Below are 23132 nucleotides of genomic sequence, written 5' to 3' on the forward strand. Positions count from 1 at the left end.
AAAAGTGTTGAATGCGTGTCCTCAGGCTCCTGTACCTCGTCCCTGATGGTAGCAACGAGAGGAGGGCCTGTCCCGGATGGTGAGGTGCTTAGAGATGGATGCCGCCATCCTGAGACATCGCCTCAACACAGAGTGGGATTAATATCCTGGACCAGGCAACCTCTCCTTGTAACACTCACAACACGCTGGAGGAACTCAGCAGGTCGGGCAGCATAAGTGGAAAACTCTCCTTGTAATTCTGGCCCCCAACTCCAGGCAACATCCTGGTAAATCTTGTCCCATTACAATGTTCTTTCAACACTTTCTTGATAGTGTGGTTCCATATTGCACAGAGAGTAACCCTTTGGCCCGGCAAATCCATGCAAACCACTTAATCCAGTACAATGTTGGTAAATGCGAGGTCATCCACTTTGGAAGGTAAAATGAAAGAGCAGATTATTATATAAATGGTACAAGATTGCAGCATGCTGTGCAGAGGGACTTGGGGGTGTTTGTGCATGAATCACAAAAGGTTAGTCTGCAGGTACAACAGTCTATCAAGAAGGCAAATGGATTGTTGGTCTTCATTGCTCAAGGGACTAAATTTAAGAACAGGGAGGTTATACTGTAACTGTACATCTGGAGTACTGTGTGCAGTCCTGGTCTCCTTACTTGAGGGGACTTGGCTTTGGAGGCAGTGCTAAGGAGGTTCACCAGGTTGATCCCAGAGATGAGTCGCCTGGAACTGTACTCGCTGGAATTCAGAAGAATGAAAGGAGATCTTATAGAAACATATAAAATTATGAAAGGGATAGATAAGATAGAGGCAGGAAAGTCGTTTCCACTGGTAGGTGAGACTGGAACAAGGGGACATTGCCTCATGATTCGGGGGAGTAGATTTAGGACGGAGATGAGGAGGAACTGCTTTTCCCAGAGGGTGGTGAATCTGGGGAATTCTCTGCCCAATGAAGCAGTGGAGGCTGCCTCAGTAAATATATTTAAGACAAGATTGGATAGATGTTTGCATTGTAGGGGAATTAAGGATTATGGGGTAAAGGCAGGTAGGTGGAGATGAGTCCATGGTCAGATCAGCCATGATCTTATTGAACTTGCAGCAGGCTCGATGGGTCAGATGGCTGACTCCTGCTCCTATTTCTTATGCAAGTTCCAGTGGACAAGTGTAAAGAGAATGAGATAATTGCCACTTCGGATCCAATGCAGCACAAAAAAAAAGCACAATAAGATAAAGAACACAATAATAAAGACACAATAAATATGAATACATCAGATAGCTATATACATAGATTGATTGTCTGTCCATAAAGTGGCTCCAGGTCAGATGTGTCTGTACGCAAGGTGACTGACAGGAAATGATTAAGTGGTGGTTGGGGGTGTGGAGGGTGGGTTAGTGGGTGGAGGTGTCGATCAGCCTTACTGCTTGGGGAAGGTAACTGTTTTTGAGTCTGGTGGTCCAGGCACGGATGCTACGTAGCCTCCTCCCAGATGGGAGAGGGACAAACAGTCCATGAGCAGGGTGGGTGGGAGCCTTCGTGATGTTACTGGCACCTTTCTGTATATACACCCTTGCTCGTGGGAAGCCTGGCGCAGGTGATGCCCTGGGCAGTTTTCACCACCCACTGTAGATCCTTCCTCTCTGCCGCAGGGTAGTTTCCATACCGGATAGTGATGCAGCTTGTTGGGATGCTGTCTGCTACGCATCTGTGGAATGACGTGAGTGTGGATATGCATGGTCCAGCTCTCTCCAGCCTCCTCAGAGAGCAGAGGTGTTGCTGGGCCTTCCTGACTGTGTAGGATGTGTTCTGGGACCATGAGAGGTTGTGCAGCTCCTAGGAGGTTGAAACTGTTTGCAGTTTCCACTGCTGTGCTGCTGATGTAAACGGGGGGGGGGTGTGAGAGGTGTGAGTTTTTCTGAGGTCGATAACCATCTCCTTTGTCTTGTTGGCATTGAGATAAAGGTCATTTGCCTGGCACCAGGCCTCGACATCTTCCACCTCCTCTCTGTGGGGCGTCTCATCATTGCTGCTGGTGAGTCCCACCACAGTCTTGTCATCGGTGAACTTGACAACGTGATTGCTCGGGTGTCTGGCTGTTTATGTGTGAGGAGAGCACACAGCCTCGGGCAGCACCCGTGTTGAGGATGACGGGAGGGAGGAGAGGTTGTGCATCCTGACTATGTGAGGTCTGTTGGTCAGGAGGTCCAACACTCAGTTACACAGTGGCGTCTTTCGGCCAAGGAGTAGGGTCTTGCTCACCACGGTCTGTGGGACAGTGGTGTTGAATGCCGAACTGAAATCCAGTAACAGCATTCTGACATAAGTGACCTTGCCTTCTAGATGTGTCAGGAGCAGGTGCGTGACAGATGCTATGGTATCTGCCGTAGAGCAGTTCTGTCAGTGACTCTCCAGTGTGGCAGGGTTGGAGATTTTGATATCTGTCTTTTCCAGTCATTCAAAACACTTCAATGGCTTCTTTCCAAGTTCAAAGTAAATGTTATTATCAGAGTACACATATATCACCATATACGACCCTGAGATTCATTTTCTTGTGGGTATACTCAATAAATCTATGGAATAGTAACTATAACAGTGTCAATGAAAGATCATCCAGACTGTGCAAATGCAAATATAAATAAATAGCAATAAATAACGAGAACATGAGATAAAGAGTGAGATCATTGGTTGTGGGAACATCTCAATGGATGTGAGGACAAGTGAGTGTAGTTATCCCCTTTGTTCAAGAGCCTGATGGTTGAGGGCAGTAACTGTTCCTGAAGCTGGTGGCAGCAGTGAGAACAGAGCACCAGCTGGGTGGTGGGCGTATCTTGATGATGGATGCTGATTTCCTACGACAGCGTTTCATCTAGGTGTGCTCAATGGTTGGGAGGGCTTTACCCATGACGTACTGGGCCGAATCCACTTGCTTTTGTCGGATCTTCCATTCAAGGGCATTGGTGTTTCCATACCAGGCTGTGATGCAGCCAGTCAACACAGCTTCCGCTACACGCCTATAGAAGTTTGTCGAAGTTTTTGATCTCACCCCGAATCTCCGTAGACTCCAAAGCAAGTAGAGGTGCCGTCGTCCTTTCTTCACAATTTCATTGACATGCTGGGACTTCTGAAGTAGTAAGTCAAAGGAATTTAAATTTGCTAACTCTCTCCACTTCTGAACCTCCAGTGAGGACCTGTGGTTTCGCTCTCCTGAAGTCAATAATCAGCTCCTTGCCCTTGCTGACATTGAGTGAGAGGTTATCGTTGTGGCAACGCTCAGCCAGGTCTTCAATCTCCCCCTTGTATACGGATTCATCACCGCCTTTGATACGGCCAAACGGCAGTAGAGTTATCAGCAAACTTGAAAACGGTTTTGGAGCTGTGCTTAGCCACACAGTCATAGATATAAAGAGAGTAGAGCAGCGGCTAAGCACACAGCCCTGTGGTGCTCCTGTGCTGGTGGAGATCGTGGATGAGAGGTTCCTGTAGCAGGGTGACAAAAAACTAAACACATTATTCAAAATTACAAGCAAATTCATTATCAAAGTACAAATACGTCACCATTTACAGCCCTGGGATTCATTTTCTTGAGGGCATACACAGTAACTCCAAAGAAACACAATAAAATCGATGAAAAACCAAGCACAACAAGGACAGACAAGCAACCTATGTACAAAAACGAATGGTGCAAATGCAAAAAGAGAAAACAAAATAATAAAACTCAATAGTAAATATTGAGAACATTAGTTGCAGGGTGGTTGAAGGTGAGTCCGTAGACCGTCGAGTACGCGCAGAGTGGAAGTAAGTGAAGTTATCCATGCTGGTCCGGGTGATGGTTGACGGGTAAATACTGTTCCTGAAGCTGACAGTTTAGGACGCAAGGTTCCTGTACTACTTTCTCAATGGCAGCAGTGAGAAAGAGTAAGGTCTATGAGTTAGGATCCTTGATAGAACAGAGACAGCACAGCACAAGAAGGTCCATTTTGGCCCACAATGTTGGACTGAACCAAATAAATTAGTAATCAAATGGTCAACTTAAATAATCTCCTCTTCCTACAAAATGTCCGTATCCAGACGATAATAAGTGTTTTCTTAGAAGTCTCAAGTATCTCCTTCTAACGCCACCCTAGACAACACATTCCAGACACCCATCACTGTCTGTGAAACCCCAAATACATTCCAGACACTCATCACTCTTTCTAAAAACCCCAGTCAACACATTCCAGACACCCATCACTGTCTGTGAAACCCCAAATACATTCCAGACACCTCTCACTCTCTGTAAAAACCACAGGCAACATATTACAGACACTCATCACCCCCTGTAGAAACCCCAGACAACACATTCCAATCACCCATCACTCTTTCTAAAAACCCCAGACAGCACATTCCAGATAATAATCACTCTCTGTAAAAACACCAGGCAACGCATTTCGGACACCTATCACTCAATGTAAAAACCCCAGACAACACATTCCAGATAATCATCACTCTTTGTAAAGCCCCAGAACAACACATTCCAGACTCCCATCACTGTCTGTAAAAATCCCAGACGACATATTCCAGACACCCATCACTCTCTTTAGAAACACCGGACAACACATTCCAGACGCTCATTATTCTTTTTAAAAACCACAGACAACACATTCCAGACACCCATCACTCTCTGTAGAAACCCCAGTCAACACATTCGAGACTCCCATCACTCTCTGTAATAACTCCGGACAACACATTCCACACATCCATCACTCTTTGTGAAAACCCCAGACAACACATTCGAGACTCCCATCACTCTCTGTAAAACCCAGACAACACATACCGGACTCCCATCACTCTCTGAAAAAAACCCAGACAATACCCTCCAGACACTCATCACTCTCTGTGAAAACCCCAGATAACATATTCCAGACACCCATCACTCTATGTAAAACGCCAGACAACACTTTCCAGACTCTCATCAATCTTTCTAAGAAAACCCGAGACAACACATTCCAGATAATCATCACTCTCTGTGAAAACCTTGAAGGTTTGGAGATTGGAGGTGTAGTAGACAGAGAGGAAGGTTTTCAGAGCCTGCAGAGGGACTTGGACCAGCTGGAAAAATGGGCTGAAAAATGGCAGATGGAGTTTAATGCAGACATGTGTGAGGTATTGCACGTTGGAAGGACAAACCAAGGTAGAACATACAGGGTTAATGGTAAGGCACTGAGGAGTGCAGTGGAACAGAGGGATCTGGGAATACAGATACAAAATTCCCTAAAAGTGGCGTCACAGGTAGATAGGGTCGTAAAGAGAGCTTTTGGTACGTTGGCCTTTATTAATCAAAGTATTGAGTATAAGAGCTAGAATATTATGATGAGGCTGTATAAGGCATTGGTGAGGCCGAATCTGGAGAATTGTGTTCAGTTTTGGTCACCAAATTACAGGAAGGATATAAATAAGATTGAAAGAGTGCAGAGAAGGTTTACAAGGTTGTTGCCGGGACTTGAGAAACTCAGTTACAGAGAAAGGTTGAATAGGTTAGGACTTTATTCCCTGGAGCGTAGAAGAATGAGGGGAGATTTGATAGAGGTATATAAAATTATGATGGGTATAGATAGAGTGAATGCAAGCAGGCTTTTTCCACTGAGGCAAGGGGAGAAAAAAACCAGAGGACATGGGTTAAGGGTGAGGGGGGAAAAGTTTAAAGGGAACATTAGGGGGGGGCTTCTTCACACAGAGAGTGGTGGGAGTATGGAATGAGCAGCCAGTCGAGGTGGTAAATGCGGGTTCTTTTTTAACATTTAAGAATAAATTGGACAGATACATAGTTGGGAGGTGTATGGAGGGATATGCTCCATGTGCAGGTCAGTGAGACTAGGCAGAAAATGGTTCGGCACAGCCAAGAAGGGCCAAAAGGCCTGTTTCTGTGCTGTAGTTTCTATGGTTCTATGGTTAAAACCTCAGACAACACATTCCAGATCACTCTCTGTCAACACCCCAGACAACGCCTCCAGACACCCATCAATGTCTGTAAAACGCCAGACAACACATTCCAGACACCCGTCACCCACTCTGTAAAAACCTGAGACAGCACATTCCAGACACTCATCACTCTCTGTAAAACCCAGACAACACATTCGAGACTCCCATCACTCTCTGAAACAACCCCAGACAATACCCTCCAGACACTCATCACTCTCTGTGGAAACCCCAGATAACATATTCCAGATACCCATCACTCTATGTAAAATGCCAGACAACACATTCCAGACACCTATCACTCTCCGTCTAAACCCCAAACAACACATTCCAGACGCTCATCACTCTCTGTAAAAACCCCAGAAAACACATTCCAGAGCTTTGAATTAGTCCTTACTCTTAATAATATTTCCTTTGGCTCCTCCCACTTCCTCCAAAATAAAGGTGTAGCTATGGGCACCCATATGGGTCCTAGCTATGCCTGCCTTTTTGTGGCTTTGTAGAACAATCTATGTTCCGTGCCTATTCTGGTATCTGTCCCCCACTTTTCCTTCGCTACATTGACGACTGCATTGGTGCTGCTTCCTGCACGCATGCTGAGCTCGTTGACTTTATTAACTTTGCCTCCAACTTTCACCCGGCCCTCAAGTTTACCTGGTCCATTTCCGACACCTCCCTCCCCTTTCTAGATCTTTCTGTCTCTGTCTCTGGAGACAGCTTATCCACTGATGTCTACTATAAGCCTACTGACTCTCACAGCTATCTGGACTATTCCTCTTCTCACCCTGTCTCTTGCAAAAATGCCATCCCCTTCTCGCAATTCCTCCGTCTCCGCCGCATCTGCTCTCAGGATGAGCCTTTAATTCTAGGACGAGGGAGATGTCTTCCTTTTTTAAAGAAAGGGGCTTCCCTTCCTCCACTATCAACTCTGCTCTCAAACGCATCTCCCCAATTTCATGTACATCTGCTCTCACTCCATCCTCCCACCACCCCACTAGGAATAGGGTTCCCCTGGTCCTCACCTACCACCCCACCAGCCTCCGGGTCCAACATATTATTCTCCGTAACTTCCGCCACCTCCAACGGGATCCCACCACTAAGCACATCTTTCCCTCCCCCCCACTCTGCTTTCCGCAGTGATCGCTCCCTACGCGACTCCCTTGTCCATTCGTTCCCCCCATCCCTCCCCACTGATCTCCCTCCTGGCACTTATCCATGTAAGCGGAACAAGTGCTACACATGCCCTTACACTTCCTCCCTTACCACCATTCAGGGCCCCAGACAGTCCTTCCAGGTGAGGCGACACTTCACCTGTGAGTGGGCTGGGGTGATATACTGCGTCCGGTGCTCCCGATGTGGCCTTCTATATATTGGCGAGACCCGACGCAGACTGGGAGACCGCTTTGCTGAACACCTACGCTCTGTCCGCCAGAGAAAGCAGGATCTCCCAGTGGCCACACATTTTAATTCCACATCCCATTCCCATTCTGACATGTCTATCCACGGCCTCCTCTACCATAAAGATGAAGCCACACTAAGGTTGGAGGAACAACACCCTATATTCCGTCTGGGTAGACTCCAACCTGATGGCATGAACATCGACTTCTCTAACTTCCGCTAAGGCCCCACCTCCCCCTCGTACCCCATCTGTTACTTATTTTTATACACACATTCTTTCTCTCACTCTCCTTTTTCTCCCTCTGTCCCTCTGAATATACCTCTTGCCCATCCTCTGGGTCCCCCCCACCTTGTCTTTCTCCCTGGGCCTCCTGTCCCATGATTCTCTCGTATCTCTTTTGCCTATCACCTGTCCAGCTCTTGGCTCCATCCCTCCCCCTCCTGTCTTCTCCTATCATTTTGGATCTCCCCCTCCCCCTCCCACTTTCAAATCTGTTACTAACTCTTCCTTCAGTTAGTCCTGACGAAGGGTCTCGGCTTGAAGCGTCGACTGTCCCTCTTCCTAGAGATGCTGCCTGGCCTGCTGCGTTCACCAGCAACTTTGATGTGTGTTGCTTGAATTTCCAGCATCTGCAGAATTCCTGTTGTTTACATTCCAGAGCTCATCACTTTCTGAGAAAACCGCAGACAACACATTCCAGACACTCATCGCCCTCTGAAGAAACACCAGGGATCATATTCCAGATACGCATCACTCTCTGTAAAAATCCCAGAGGACAAATTCCAGACATCCATCACCCTCTCTGTACAAACCCCAGACAACACATTCCAGATGCTCATCACTCTCTGTACAAACCCCAGACAACACATTCCAGATACGCATCATGGTCTGTAGAAACCCCAATCAACACATTCCAGATATCAATCACTCTCTGTAAAAACAGCAGGGATCACATTTCAGAATCGCATCACTCTCTCTGTAAATATCCCAGATGACACATTCCAGACATCCATCACCCTCTCTGTACAAACCCCAGACAACACATTCCAGATACCCATCATGGTCTGTAGAAACCCCAGACATTGCATTCCAGACTCCCATCAATCTCTGTAAAACACCAGTCAACTCATTCCAGACACCTATCACTCTCTGTACAAACCACAGACAACACATTCCAGATATCCATCACTCTCTGTAGTATCTCCAGACAACACATTCCAGACACCCATCACTCTCTGCACAAACCCCAGACAACACATTCCAGACACCCATCACTCTCTGAAAAAAAACCCAGACAACACATTCCAGATACTCATCACTCTCTGTAAAACCCCAGACAACAGATTCATGACACCCATCACGCTCTGTAGAAACCACAGACAGCACATTCCAGACACTCATCAACCCTCTGTAAAAACACCAGACAACACATTCCAGACATCCATCACTCTGTCTAAAAACTCAGAACAACACATTCCAGACTCCCATCACTCTTGTAGAAACCCCAGACAACACATTCCAGACACCCATCACTCCCTGTAGAATCTCTAGACAACACATTCCAGACACTCATCAACCATCTGTAAATATCCCAGACAGTACATTCCAGACACCCATCACTCTCTGTAAACACCCCAACCAACACATTCCAGACACCCATCACTCTCTGTAAACACCCCTACCAACACATTCCAGTCATCAATCACTCTCTGTAAAAACCCCAGCCAACACATTCCAGACACCCATCGCTCTCTGTAAACACAAAGACAGTACATTCCAGACACTAATCACCCTCTGTACAAACCCCAGACAACACATTCCAGACACCCATCACTCCCTGTAGAATCTCTAGACAACACATTCTAGACACCCATCACTCTCTGTAGACACCACAGAAAAAACATTCCAGACACCCGTCACTCTCTGTAAAACTCCCAGACGACACATTCCAGACATCCATCACCCTCTCTGTACAACAGATTCCAGATACCCATCAGTCTCTGTAAAAACCCCAGACAATGCATTCCAGACACCCATCCATCTCTGTAAAACCCAGGACAACACATTCCAGACACCCATCACTCTCTGAAAAAAACACAGATAACACATTCCAGATACCCATTACTCTCTGTAAAAACCCCAGACAACACATTCCGGACACCCAGCACTCTCTGCAAAAACCCAGACAATGCAATCCAGACTCCCATCATCCTCTCTGTAGAAACCCCAGATAACACATTCCAAACACCTATCACTCTCTGTAAGAAACACAGACAACACATAGCAGACGCTCATCAACCCTCTGTATAAACCCCTTACAGCACATTCACCCATCACTCTCTGTAAACACCCCTGACAACACATTCCAGACACACATCAATCTCTCTGCAAAAACCCCAGACAACACATTCCAGACATTCAGCACTCTCTGTAAAAACCCCAGACAACCCCAGACAACACAATCCAGACACCCATCACTCTCTGTAAAACCCCAGACAACCCCAGACAACACAATCCAGACATTCATCACTCTCTGTAAAAACCCCAGACAACCCCAGACAACACAATCCAGACACTCATCACTCTTTGTAAAAACCCCAGACAACCCCAGACAACACAATCCAGACACTCATCACTCTCTGTAAAAACCCCAGACAACCCCAGACAACACAATCCAGACACTCATCACTCTTTGTAAAAACCCCAGACAACACATTCCAGACACCTATCACTCTATGTAAAAACCACAGACAACTCATTCCAGACATCCATCACTCTCTCTAAAAACTCAGGACAACACATTCCAGATGCTCATCACCCACTGTAAAAACCCCAGAAAACACATTCCCAACACCCATCACTCTCTGTAGAAACACCAGACAACACATTCCAGATGCTCATCACTCTTTCTAAAAACCACAGGCAACACATTCCAGATAATCATCACTCTCTGTAAAACCCCAGAACAACACATTCCAGACTCCCATCACTCTTGTAGAAACCCCAGACAACACATTCCAGACACCCATCACTCCCTGTAGAATCTCTAGACAACACATTCCAGACACTCATCAACCATCTGTAAATATCCCAGACAGTACATTCCAGACACCCATCACTCTCTGTAAACACCCCAACCAACACATTCCAGACACCCATCACTCTCTGTAAACACCCCAACCAACACATTCCAGACATCAATCACTCTCTGTAAAAACCCCAGCCAATACATTCCAGACACCCATCGCTCTCTGTAAACATACAGACAACACATTCCAGACACTCATCACCCTCTGTACAAACCCCAGACAACACATTCCAGACACCCATCACTCCCTGTAGAATCTCTAGACAACACATTCTAGACACCCATCACTCTCTGTAAAACTCCCAGACGACACATTCCAGACATCCATCATCCTCTCTGTACAACACATTCCAGATACACATCAGTCTCTGTAAAAACCCCAGACAATGCATTCCAGACACCCATCCATCTCTGTAAAACCCAGGACAACGCATTCCAGACACCCATCCATCTCTGTAATAACCAAAGACAACACATTCCAGACACCCATCACACTGCGAAAAAAACACAGATAACACATTCCAGATACCCGTTACTCTCTGTAAAAACCCCAGACAACACATTCCGGACACCCAGCACTCTCTGCAAAAACCCAGACAATGCAATCCAGACTCCCATCATCTTCTCTGTAGAAACCCCAGACAACACATTCCAGACACCTATCACTCTCTGTAAGAACCACAGACAACACATAGCAGATACTCATCAACCCTCTGTATAAACCCCTTACAGCACATTCACCCATCACTCTCTGTAAACACCCCTGACAACACATTCCAGACACACATCAATCTCTCTGTAAAACCCCAGACAACCCCAGACAACGCAATCCAGACACTCATCACTCTCTGTAAAAACCCCAGACAACACATTACAGACGTCCATTACTATCTGTGAAAACCCCAGACTACACATTCCCGACACCCATCACTCTCTGTAGAAACACTAGACAACACATTCCTGACACCTATCACTCTATGTAAAAACCACAGACAACTCATTCCAGACATCCATCACCCTCTCTAAAAACTCAGGACAGCACGTTCCAGATGCTCATCACCCACTGTAAAAACCCCAGAAAACACATTCCAGACACCCATCACTCTCTGTAGAAACACCAGAAAACACATTCCAGACACCCATCACTCTTTCTAAAAACCCCAGTCAACACATTCCAGACACTTATCACTCTCTATAAAACTCCAGACAACACCTTCCAGACACTCATCAACCCTCTATGAAAACACCAGACAACACATTCCAGACAGCTATCACTCTCTGTACAAACCACAGACAGCACATTCCAGACCTCCATCACTCTGTCTAAAAACTCAGGACAACACATTCCAGACATCAATCACTCTCTGTAGAAACCCCAGACAACATATTCCAGACACTCATCACTCTCTGTACAGACCTCAGACAACACATTCCAGACACTCATCCCTCTTTCTAAAAACCCAGACAACACATTCCAGATATCCATCACTCTCTGTAATAACTCCGGACAACACATTCCAGACACTCATCACCCTCTGTAAAAACCCCAGACAACACATTCCAGACACCCATCACTCTCTGTAACACCCCAGACAACGCATTCCAGACTCCCATTACTCTCTGTATAAACCCCAAACAACACATTCCAGACATCAATCACTCACTGTAAAAGCACCAGAAAACACATTCCAGACACGCATCACTCTTTCTAAAGACCCGGGATAACACATTCCAGGGAGCCATCACTCTCTGTAAAAACCCCAGCCAACACATTCCAGACACCCATCGCTCTCTGTAAACACACAGACAACACATTCCAGACACCCACCACTCTCTGTAAAAACCCCAGACAACACATTCCAGTCACCCATCACTCTCTGTACAAACCCCAGACATCCATCAACCTCTCTGTACAAACCCCAGACGACACATTCCAGACACCCATCATTCTCTGTAAAAGTCCCAGACAACACATTACAGACACACATCGCCTTCTGTAAAAACCCCAGACAACACATTCCAGACACCAATTACTCTTTCTAAAAACCCCAGCCAACACATTCCAGACTCCACACATCAAAGTTGCTGGTGAACGCAGCAGGCCAGGCAGCATCTCTAGGAAGAGGTACAGTCGACGTTTCGGGCTGAGATCCTTCGTCAGGACTAACTGAAGGAAGAGCTAGTAAGAGATTTGAAAGTGGGAGGGAGAGGGGGAGATCCGAAATGATAGGAGAAGACAGGAGGGGGAGGGATGGAGCCAAGAGCTGGACAGGTGATTGGCAAAAGGGATCTGAGAGGATCATGGGACAGGAGGCCCAGGGAGAAAGACAAAGGGGGAGGGGGAGAAGCCCAGAAGATGGGCAAGGGGTATAGTCAGAGGGACAGAGGAAAAAAAGGAGAGAGAGAGAAAGAATATGTGTATATAAATAAATAACGGATGGGGTAATAGGGGGAGGTGGGGCATTAGCAGAAGTTAGAGAAGTCAATGTTCATGCCATCAGGTTGGAGGCTACCCAGATGGAATATAAGGTGTTGTTCCTCCAACCTGAGTGTGGCTTCATCTTTACAGTAGAGGAGGCCGTGGATAGACATATCAGAATAGGAATGGGATGTAGAATTAAAATGTGTGGCCACTAGGAAATCCTGCTTTCTCTGGCGGACAGAGCATAGGTGTTCAGCGAAACGGTCTCCCAGTCTGCGTCGGGATTCGCCAATATATAGAAGGCCACATCGGGAGCACCGGACGCAGTATATCACCCCAGCCGACTCACAGGTGAAGTGTCACCTCACCTGGAAGGACTGTCTGGGGCCCTGAATGGTAGTGAGGGAGGAAGTGTAAGGGCATGTGTAGCACTTGTTCCGCTTACAAGGATAAGTGCCAGGAGGGAGATCAGTGGGGAGGGATGGGGGGGACGACGAATGGACACGGGAGTCGCGTAGGGAGCGATCCCTGCGGAATGCAGGGGGGGGGAGGGAAAGACGTGCTTAGTGGTGGGATCCCATTGGAGGTGGCGGAAGTTACGGAGAATAATATGTTGGACCCGGAGGCTGGTTTGGGTGGTAGGTGAGGACCAGGGGAACCCTATTCCTAGTGGGGTGGCGGGAGGATGGAGTGAGAGCAGATATACGTGAAATGGGGGAGATGCGTTTAAGAGCAAAGTTGATAGTGGAGCAAGGGAAGCCCCTTTCTTTAAAAAAGGAGAACATCTCCCTCGTCCTGGACTGAAAAGCCTCATCCTGAGAGCAGATGCGGCGGAGATGGAGGAATTGCGAGAAGGGGATGGCGTTTTTGCAAGAGACAGGGTGAGAAGAGGAATAGTCCAGATAGCTGTGAGAGTCAGTAGGCTTATAGTAGACATCAGTGGATAAGCTGTCTCCAGAGATAGAGGGAGGGAAAGATCTAGAAAGGGGAGGGAGGTGTCGGAAATGGACCAGGTAAACTTGAGGGCAGGGTGAAAGTTGGAGGCAAAGTTAATAAAGTCAACGAGCTCAGCATGCGTGCAGGAAGCAGCGCCAATGCAGTCGTCGATGTAGCGAAGGAAAAGTGGGGGACAGATACCAGAATAGGCACGGAACATAGATTGTTCCACAAACCCAACAAAAAGGCAGGCATAGCTAGGACCCATACGGGTGCCCACAGCTACACCTTTAGTTTGGAGGAAATGGGAGGAGCCAAAGGAGAAATTATTAAGAGTAAGGACTAATTCCGCTAGACGGAGCAGAGTAGTGGTAGAGGGGAACTGATTAAGTCTGGATTCGAAAAAGAAGCAGAGAGTTTTGAGACCTTCCTGATGGGGGATGGAAGTATATAAGGACTGAACATCCATGGTGAAAATAAAGTGGTGGGGGCCAGGGAACTTAAAATCATCGAAAAGTTTAAGAGCGTGAGAAGTGTCACGAACATAGGCAGGAAGGGATTGAACAAGGGGGGATAAAACCGTGTCGAGGTATGCAGAAACGAGTTCGGTGGGGCAGGAGCAAGCTGAGACAATAGGTCGGCCAGGAGAGGCAGGTTTGTGGATCTTGGGTAGGAGGTAGAAACGGGAAGTGCGGGGTGTGGGAACTATAAGGTTGGTAGCAGGGGATGGGAGATCCCCTGAGCGGATAAAGTCGGTGATGGTGTGGGAGACAATGGCCTGGTGCTCCTTAGTGGGGTCACGATCGAGGGGTAAATAAGAGGAGGTATCCGCGAGTTGTCGCAGCGCCTCGGCAAGGTAGAGGTCAGTACGCCAGACTACAACAGCACCCCCCTTATCAGCGGGTTTAATAATAAGGTTAGGATTAGTGCGGAGGGAGTGGAGAGCAGAGCGTTCCGAGGGAGTGAGGTTGGAATGGGAACAAGGTGCGGTGAAGTCGAGACGGTTGATGTCCCGTCGGCAATTAGCGATAAAGAGATCCAGAGCAGGCAGAAGACCAGAGCGGGGTGTTCATGAAGTGGAGGAGGGTTGAAGACGGGAGAAGGGGTCATCGGTTGGGGGTGGAAGAGTCCTTGCCGAAGAAGTAGGCTCGGAGACGGAGACGGCGGAAGAAAAGTTCCGCATCGTGGCGAACACGGAACTCGCTGAGGTGTGGGCGAAGGGGGACAAAGGTGAGGCCCTTACTGAGAACAGAGCGCTCTGCCTCCGACAGTTGAAGGTCGGAGGGGATGGTAAAGACCCGGCACGGATGAGAGCTGGGATCAGAGGGGGGAGGGGGGAGGCTGGGGGTGTCAATGGAGAGGGGAGGGTTGGGGTGAGAGGAAGATGGAGCCTCTGAGTACCCAGGAGCTGACGGTGGGATCTGAGGGAGACGGGATTGCAGAGTATTGGTGGGAGAAGGGGAGACGGGAGTCACAACAGCAGCACATAAAGACCCGGCCTGGAGTTCAAGGCTGGAGTCGCAGTTGGTGGTTGCGCAATCGCTTTGAAGGTGTCCAACACATCAGGGTATATTCAAAACCCGGACTCCAACAACGACCATGGACACCTTCAAAGCTCCCTACGCGACTCCTTTGTCCATTCGTTCCCCCCATCCCTCCCCACTGATCTCCCTCCTGGCACTTATCCGTGTAAGCGGAACAAGTGCTACACATGCCCTTACACTTCCTCCCTTACCACCATTCAGGGCCCCAGACAGTCCTTCCAGGTGAGGCAACACTTCATCTGTGAGTCGACTGGGGTGATATACTGCGTCCGGTGCTCCCGATGTGGCCTTTTATATATTGGCGAGACCCGACGCAGACTGGGAGACCGCTTTGCTGAACATCTACGCTCTGTCCGCCAGAGAAAGCAGGATCTCCCAGTGGCCACACATTTTAATTCCACATCCCATTCCCATTCTGACATGTCTATCCACGGCCTCCTCTACTGTAAAGATGAAGCCACACTCAGGTTGGAGGAACAACACCTTATATTCCGTCTGGGTAGCCTCCAACCTGATGGCATGAACATCGATTTCTCCTTGTGGTAAAAGGAAATTCCCTCCCCCTCCTCTTTTTTTCTATTCCCCTCTCTGAACTTTAACCTTTCCTCACCTGCCTGTCTCCTCCTCCTGGTGCCCCTCTTCCTTTCCTTTCTTCTATGATCTACTCCGTGTTGACGTGCTCATGGTGGAGAGGGTTTTTCCTGTGATGGACTGGGCCATATCCACTACATTTTGTAGGCTTTTCTGTTCTAGGTGTTACGTACCCCGTAACTGGGTTGCCAAACCAGCAGAAATGAAACATGTGTTGGAGTCTGTGATTACTAGGAACTAATAAAGTTTTATTAAAGAAATAAGTAATACAGTACACTAATCGCAAGGATATAAATGTAACAGGTTAGCAATGATAGTATACACATATACACAGAAATAGGGTAATAGGAATCAACCAAGCTCTATCGCAGTCGAGGGGTAAAATGATCAGTCTTAAGAGAAGCAGAGTTCAGTTCAGTCTAGTGCAGTTCGAAGCAATCGCTGTTGTACCATTGGAGAGAGAGAGTGTGAGAGATGCAGTTGGTTTCAGGCAAACTTTTTGATGTCTTCTAATCCCACTGTGGTCACCGACTGTGACCCCCCCTGTTCCGGATATGATTGCTCTTCCGTGGTGAACCCGGCACCCAGGCAAGGGCGGACACACCCCACGTTCCCACCGATCGTACCTTTACACCCTGTGAGCCTCTGACCAATTCCCGCGAACTGGTCCTCCAAACTCCCACCACCTTGAGGGGCACACTGCTCTTTCCAGGGTCTCGTGGCTTGTGTGTCCCGTGCCTTAGCAAACCTGCTATTTTTATCCCCCTGCTGGGGTATCACCAGTCCATCAAACTTCAAACAGTTCAGGTTCAAAGCAAATGGCCTGTCGCAGGCGCCAACATCGGAATTGTGTTTCTTTCTCATTAATTTCTCTCTTCTCTCTTATTAGCATTTTGAATGTTTCTCCATTGTCTTCCGTTACCTCTCTCATAAGCATCATCCGTCCTGCAGCGTCACACATGACAAAGGGCATTGGTGTCCCCATACCAGTGATGGCAGCCGGACAATGTACTCTCCTTTACGTATCTGTGGAAGTTTGTCAAAGTTCTAGATGTCAGGCGAATTTTCATGCAGCCTTACCAACACGCTGCTTCCCCCTCCTCCCCACAACTGCCCTCAGACAAAAGGCCATGAGTTCCACCCCCAGCTACAACCCAACACCCCCAAGAGGCGGCTTCCAGATGAGACAGCAGAGCCGCACAGAACAGACCGGGAAGGCCCTTCAGCCCACCCCGTTCCTGTTGACCCACCTCCGCCGATCCCACTCCCCACTACGAAGTCCATCTCCTTCTCTGCCTCAGTGATTCAAGTATTTGTCAGACACTTCTTCAATGCCAGGCAGTGTGTCCCAGATTCCAACCTCCCCCTCAGGTCCACCTCTAACTCTCTTCCCTATGAGAGTATGTTTAATACTGTGATTGTTTACCTGCACTGCACTTTCTCTGTAACCGAACACTTCATTCTGCATTCTTGTTCTACCTCAATGCTCTGTGTAATGATCTGATCCGCCAACATCTCACCACGTTCTCCACCTCTCTGCCCTCTCAACCTCACTGCGTTCTCCATCTCTTTCGGAGCGGAGGCTGGAGCCCAGTGACTTTGGCGTTGAGGCTTCCTGGAAGGAATCATAGACGGTCCGTCCAATCACCACCTCAGGCTGAGTGGGCGGCAGAGGGCCGACACGAGGATGATGGCCCAAAGAACCCGGCTCCATGCTGGACGACTCAACAGATGGGGTGGGCTGCTCCTCAGATCACCTACTGCCGTCCAGCAGGATGAGGATGGAGATCAGGACAGGCTGTGAGACGGCTGGTCCCGGTCTGACACAACCTGGAATGTTCAGCAGGCCAGCGTCTCACAGCCCCCACTTCCCGATGCACAGACCGGCGCTCTGCACCGACCTCAGGGTGCGGGCTGGGCAACGCCTGCTTCCAGCTGGCAGGTGCCGGGGAGGGGTTTACTCACTCTTCGACCCACCAGTCCAAGGTTCAGCAGCCTGGTTCCCAGGGTGGTGCCCAGACACCCCTGTGACGGGCACTGAGGCCTCTAAACCTGAGGGTGCAGTTTCCTGGTGACTGACAGTGCCTCATCTCAGTGTGTGCCTGAGAGAGTGTGTGTGTGCGTGTGTGAGTGTGTTTGAGTGTGTGTGTCTGTGTGTGTATGTGTAAGTGTGCATGTTTGTAAATGAGTGTAAGTGTGTGTGAGTGAATGTGTATGTGAGTGTGAGACACTGTTTCCGTGTGGAATTTACACGTTCTCTCTGTGTCCGTGTGGAGTTTACACTCTCAGTGTCCGTGTGGAGTTTACACTCTCTGTGTCCGTATGGAGTTTACACTCTCTGTGTCCGTGTGAAATTTACACTCTCTGTGTCTGTGTGGAATTTACACGTTCTCTCTGTGTCCGTGTGGAGTTTACACTCTCAGTGTCCGTGTGGAGTTTACACTCTCAGTGTCCGTGTGGAGTTTACACTCTCTGTGTCCGTGTGGAATTTACACGTTCTCTCTGTGTCCGTGTGGAGTTTACACTCTCCGTGTCCGTGTGGAGTTTACACTCTCTGTGTCCGTGTGGAATTTACACGTTCTCTCTGTGTCCGTGTGGAGCTTACACTCTCTGTGTCCGTGTGGAATTTACACTCTCTCTGCATGCATTAAGAAATGATACAATGTTCTTCTGGTGTGATATCACAGAAACACAGGACAGACCAAGACTGAAAAACTGACAAAAACCACATAATTATAACATATAGTTACAACAGTGCAACAATACCATAACTTGATGAAGAACAGGTCATGGGCACGGTAAAAAAAAGTTCAAAGTCTCTCGAAAGTCCCATGATCTCAGGCAGACGGGAGAAGGAAGAAAACTCTCCCTGCCATGAGCTTCCAGCACCGCAAACTTGCCGATGCAGCATCCTGGATGCACCCGACCACAGTCCGACTCTGAGTTGTCCGAAAACTTCGAGCCTCCAACCAGCCCTCCGACACCAAGCACCGAGCACCATCTCTGCCGAGCACTTCGACCCCGGCCCCGGCCGCCAGCAACAGGCAAAGCTGAGGATTTGGGGCCTTCCCCTCCGGAGATTCTCCATCGCACAGTAGCAGCAGCAGCGAAGCAGGCATTTCAGAAATTTCTCCAGATGTTCCTCTGTGCTTCTCACGTCTGTCTCCATCAAATCAGAATTGTGCACTGCTTCCTATTTAACAAATACGACATCAGAGAGAGAAAGTGTAGGGGGGGAGGTAAATGAGAGGTGGAGGGGATGTACTGGGGAACAGGCTGTATTTGCTTCTCTGTCAATGGCTTTTACTGCGAGTTCCCCATCCTCTCCCTTTTCATTCTAACGTTTTCTCTTTCTAAAATTATTCCTCTAAATAATCTCTCTCTCTCTGAAGTTACCTCTATAAAATGTTCCGCAGCTCTCTCCTCCTGTCACCTCCACCTCTTTTCATTGTCTTCCTGCACCCTCACCCTCTGCTCCCTCCCTCTATCTCACCGTCATGCAGAGAGAGAATAATTCTCCAGGAACATCTGCCGGGATGTGCGTGTAATGTCTGGTTTATTGGGATTGTGGATGGTGTGAGTGAATGGACAGTGGTATCCCACAGGACTCGGTGCTGAGCCTACTGTTAATAAAAACAGTTCGGATTAGAGTGTATAAGGCCTGGTTAGTGGACTGACAGGTACCAGAGCTGATATCGCAGACAGTGAGCAGTTATTCGGAATTACACGGGAGTCAGTGGCCAGCCGGGGAAGCAGGCTGACGAATGCTGGACGGAGTTGTTGTAAGTGTGAGGTGCAGCATTTTGGGAAGACAGCCGCAAAAAGGACTTTCACACCAAACAACGAGTCCAGGCAGTGTTGTAGAACAGAGGGACATCAGGGTACAGGTACGTGGTTCTCTGAGGTGGACAGGGTGGTGAAGAAGGTGTTTGATCAGTCAAGGCAGGGGTGGGGAGTTATGTTATAGTTGTACACGGTGTTGGTGTGTGCAGGTTTGGCCATAAGCTGTTATACCCTGTTAGAAGAACAATCCATTAAACTGGAAAGAGGGCAGAGGAGGTTTACAAGGATGTTGTCAAGACTTCAGAGCCTGAATGTCAGAGAGAGGTTGTGCAGGTTGGAGCACAGGAGACTGAGAGGTGACCCTCACAGAGGTGTATCGAATCGTGAGGGGCAGGGATAGGGACAACAGACCGGTCTCTCCCCAGGGCTGGAGAATCAAGAACAGAGGGCTGAGGTTTAATGTGACGGGACGAGATTTAACAGGAAACTGAGCGGCAACTTCTTCACCCAGAGAGCGGTCAGTCTATAGAACGAGCTGTCAGAGGAAGTGGTTCAGACAGGTACTTTAATAATGTTTAGAAGACCTTTGGACAGGTACACGGATAGGAAAGGTTTAGAGAGATATGGACAGGTACACAGATAGGAAAGGTTTAGAGGGATACGGACAGGTACACGGATAGGAAAGGTTTAGAGAGATATGGACAGGTACACGGATAGGAAAGGTTTAGAGGGATATGGGCAGGTACACGGATAGGAAATGTTTAGAGGGATACGGACAGGTACACGGATAGGAAAGGTTTAGAGGGATACGGACAGGAACACGGATAGGAAAGGTTTAGAAGGATACGGACGGGTACACGGATAGGAAAGGTTTAGAGGGATATGGACAGGGACACGGATAGGAAAGGTTAGAGGGATACGGACAGGTACACGGATAGGAAAGGTTTAGAGGGATAGGGACAGGTACACGGATAGGAAAGGTTTAGAGGGATATGGACAGGTACACGGATAGGAAAGGTTTAGAGGGATACGGACAGGTACACGGATAGGAAAGGTTTAGAGGGATATGGGCAGGTACACGGATAGGAAAGGTTTAGAGGGATACGGACAGGTACACGGATAGGAAAGGTTTAGAGGGATATGGGCAGGTACACGGATAGGAAATGTTTAGAGGGATACGGACAGGTACACGGATAGGAAAGGTTTAGAGGGATACGGACAGGAACACGGATAGGAAAGGTTTAGAAGGATACGGACGGGTACACGGATAGGAAAGGTTTAGAGGGATATGGACAGGTACACGGATAGGAAAGGTTTAGAGGGATATGGACAGGTACACGGATAGGAAAGGTTTTGAGGGATACGGACAGGTACACGGATAGGAAAGGTTTAGAGGGATACGGACAGGTACACGGATAGGAAAGGTTTAGAGGGATATGGACAGGTACACGGATAGGAAAGGTTTAGAGGGATATGGACAGGTACACGGATAGGAAAGGTTTAGAGGGATACGGACAGGTACACGGATAGGAAAGGTGTAGAGGGATACGGACAGGTACACGGATAGGAAAGGTTAGACCTTAAGACATAAGAGCAGAATTAGGCCATCAAATCTGCTCCACCATTCCATCACGGCTGATCCTGGATCCCAAGCAACCCTATACACCTGCCTCCTCACCATATCTTTTGATGCTCTTGAACGATCAGGAAATGATCAACTTCCATCTTAAATATTCTTACAGACTTGGCCTCTGCTGCAGTCTGTGGCAGAGCATTCCACAGATTCACTACTCTCTGGCTAAAAAAATTCCTCCTTGCCTCTATTCGAAATGGTCACTCCTCAACTCTGCCCCATCATGCGAAATAATCCTCTCCACATTCACCTTCTCTAGTCCTTTCAACATCCGGTAGGTTTCAATGAGATCTCCCACATTCTTCTAAATTCCAGTGAGTACAGGCCCAAAGTTGTCAAATGCTCCCCAAATGTTAACCCTTTAATTCCCAGAATCATCCTCGTGAATCTCCTCTGGACTCTCTCCAATGACAACAGATCTTTTCTGAAATATGGGACCCAAAAGATAGAAACATAGAAACATAGAAAATAGGTGCAGGAGTAGGCTATTTGGCCCTTCAAGCCTGCAGTGCCATTCAGTATGATCATGGCTGATCATCTAACTCAGAACCCTGTATCTGCCTTCTCTTCACACCCACTGATCCGTTTAGCCACAAGGGCAATATCTAACTCCCTCTTAAATATAGCCAATGAACTGGCCTCAACTGTTTCCTGTGGCAGAGAATTCCACAGATTCACCACTCTCTGTGTGAAGAAGTTTTACCTCATCTCGGTCCTAAAAGGCTTCCCCTCTATCCTCAAACTGTGACCCCTCGTTCTGGACTTCCCCAACATCGGGAACAATCTTCCTGCATCTAGCCTGTCCAATCCCTTTAGGATTTTATACGTTTCAATCAGATCCCCCCCTCAATCTTCTAAATTCCAACAAGTATAAGCCTAGCCGATCCAGTCTTTCATCATATGGAAGTCCTGCCATCCCAGGAATCAATCTGTATACGATTCCCATAGTGTTTTTTTTTACCTTACAGTTTCTCAACTCCACCCACAAAGATTTGACAATCTCTGACCCTACGTCACCTCTTTCTAAAGATGTAGTTCCATCTCTTGCCTATGTCTTCCTGCCTGTCCTTTCAATACAAAGTATATCCTTTGATGTTAAGCTCCCAACTATGACCTTCTTTCAGCCACGACTCAGTGATGCCCAGTGTCAGCTGACCAATCTCTAATTGTGCCACAAGTTCATCCACCTTATTCCGAATGCTACCTGCATTTAAATACAGCTCCTTCAGTCCTGCATTCTTCGCCCTTTTGAATTTCGCATCCGTGGTGCAATTTAACTCTTTGCTCTGTTTGCATTTCTACCCAATCATTGGCTTGCCCTTCACGTTACACCCATCATCTACTCGTAAACCTGCTAGCTCATCCTCAGCTCCATCATCCTGGTCCCTATCCCCCTGCCAGGGGGATATGGACAGGGACACGGATAGGAAAGGTTTAGAGGGATACGGACAGGTACACGGATAGGAAAGGTTTAGAGGGATACGGACAGGTACACGGATAGGAAAGGTTTAGAGGGATACGGACGGGTACACGGATAGGAAAGGGTCAGAGGGATACGGACAGGGACACGGATAGGAAAGGTTTAGAGGGATACAGACAGGTACACGGATAGGAAAAGGTCAGAGGGATACGGACAGGCACACGGATAGGAAAGGGTCAGAGGGATATGGACAGGTACACGGATAGGAAAGGTTTAGAGGGATACGGACAGGTACACGGATAGGAAAGGTTTAGAGGGATACGGACAGGTACACGGATAGGAAAGGTTTAGAGGGATACGGACAGGTA

General features: G+C 48.0%; 1 protein-coding gene across 2 annotated transcripts in view; it reads left to right on the top strand.

Moving 5' to 3' along the window:
- Window positions 1-23132, top strand: part of LOC134337605 (death-associated protein kinase 2-like) — a 55635-nt gene that overhangs the window by 5293 nt on the left and 27210 nt on the right. The window contains exon 1 of one of the 2 annotated variants that reach the window (XM_063032775.1): window positions 14983-15023. The exons of the other annotated variant lie outside the window; for it this stretch is intronic. The gene's annotated coding sequence lies outside the window, so the exon portion shown is untranslated. Of the gene's footprint in view, window positions 1-14982; window positions 15024-23132 lie in introns of those variants that run through there. 2 annotated transcript variants of the gene reach the window in all.

The sequence above is a fragment of the Mobula hypostoma genome, chromosome 2 (genome assembly GCF_963921235.1).
Source record: "Mobula hypostoma chromosome 2, sMobHyp1.1, whole genome shotgun sequence".
Lineage (NCBI taxonomy): Eukaryota > Metazoa > Chordata > Chondrichthyes > Myliobatiformes > Myliobatidae > Mobula > Mobula hypostoma.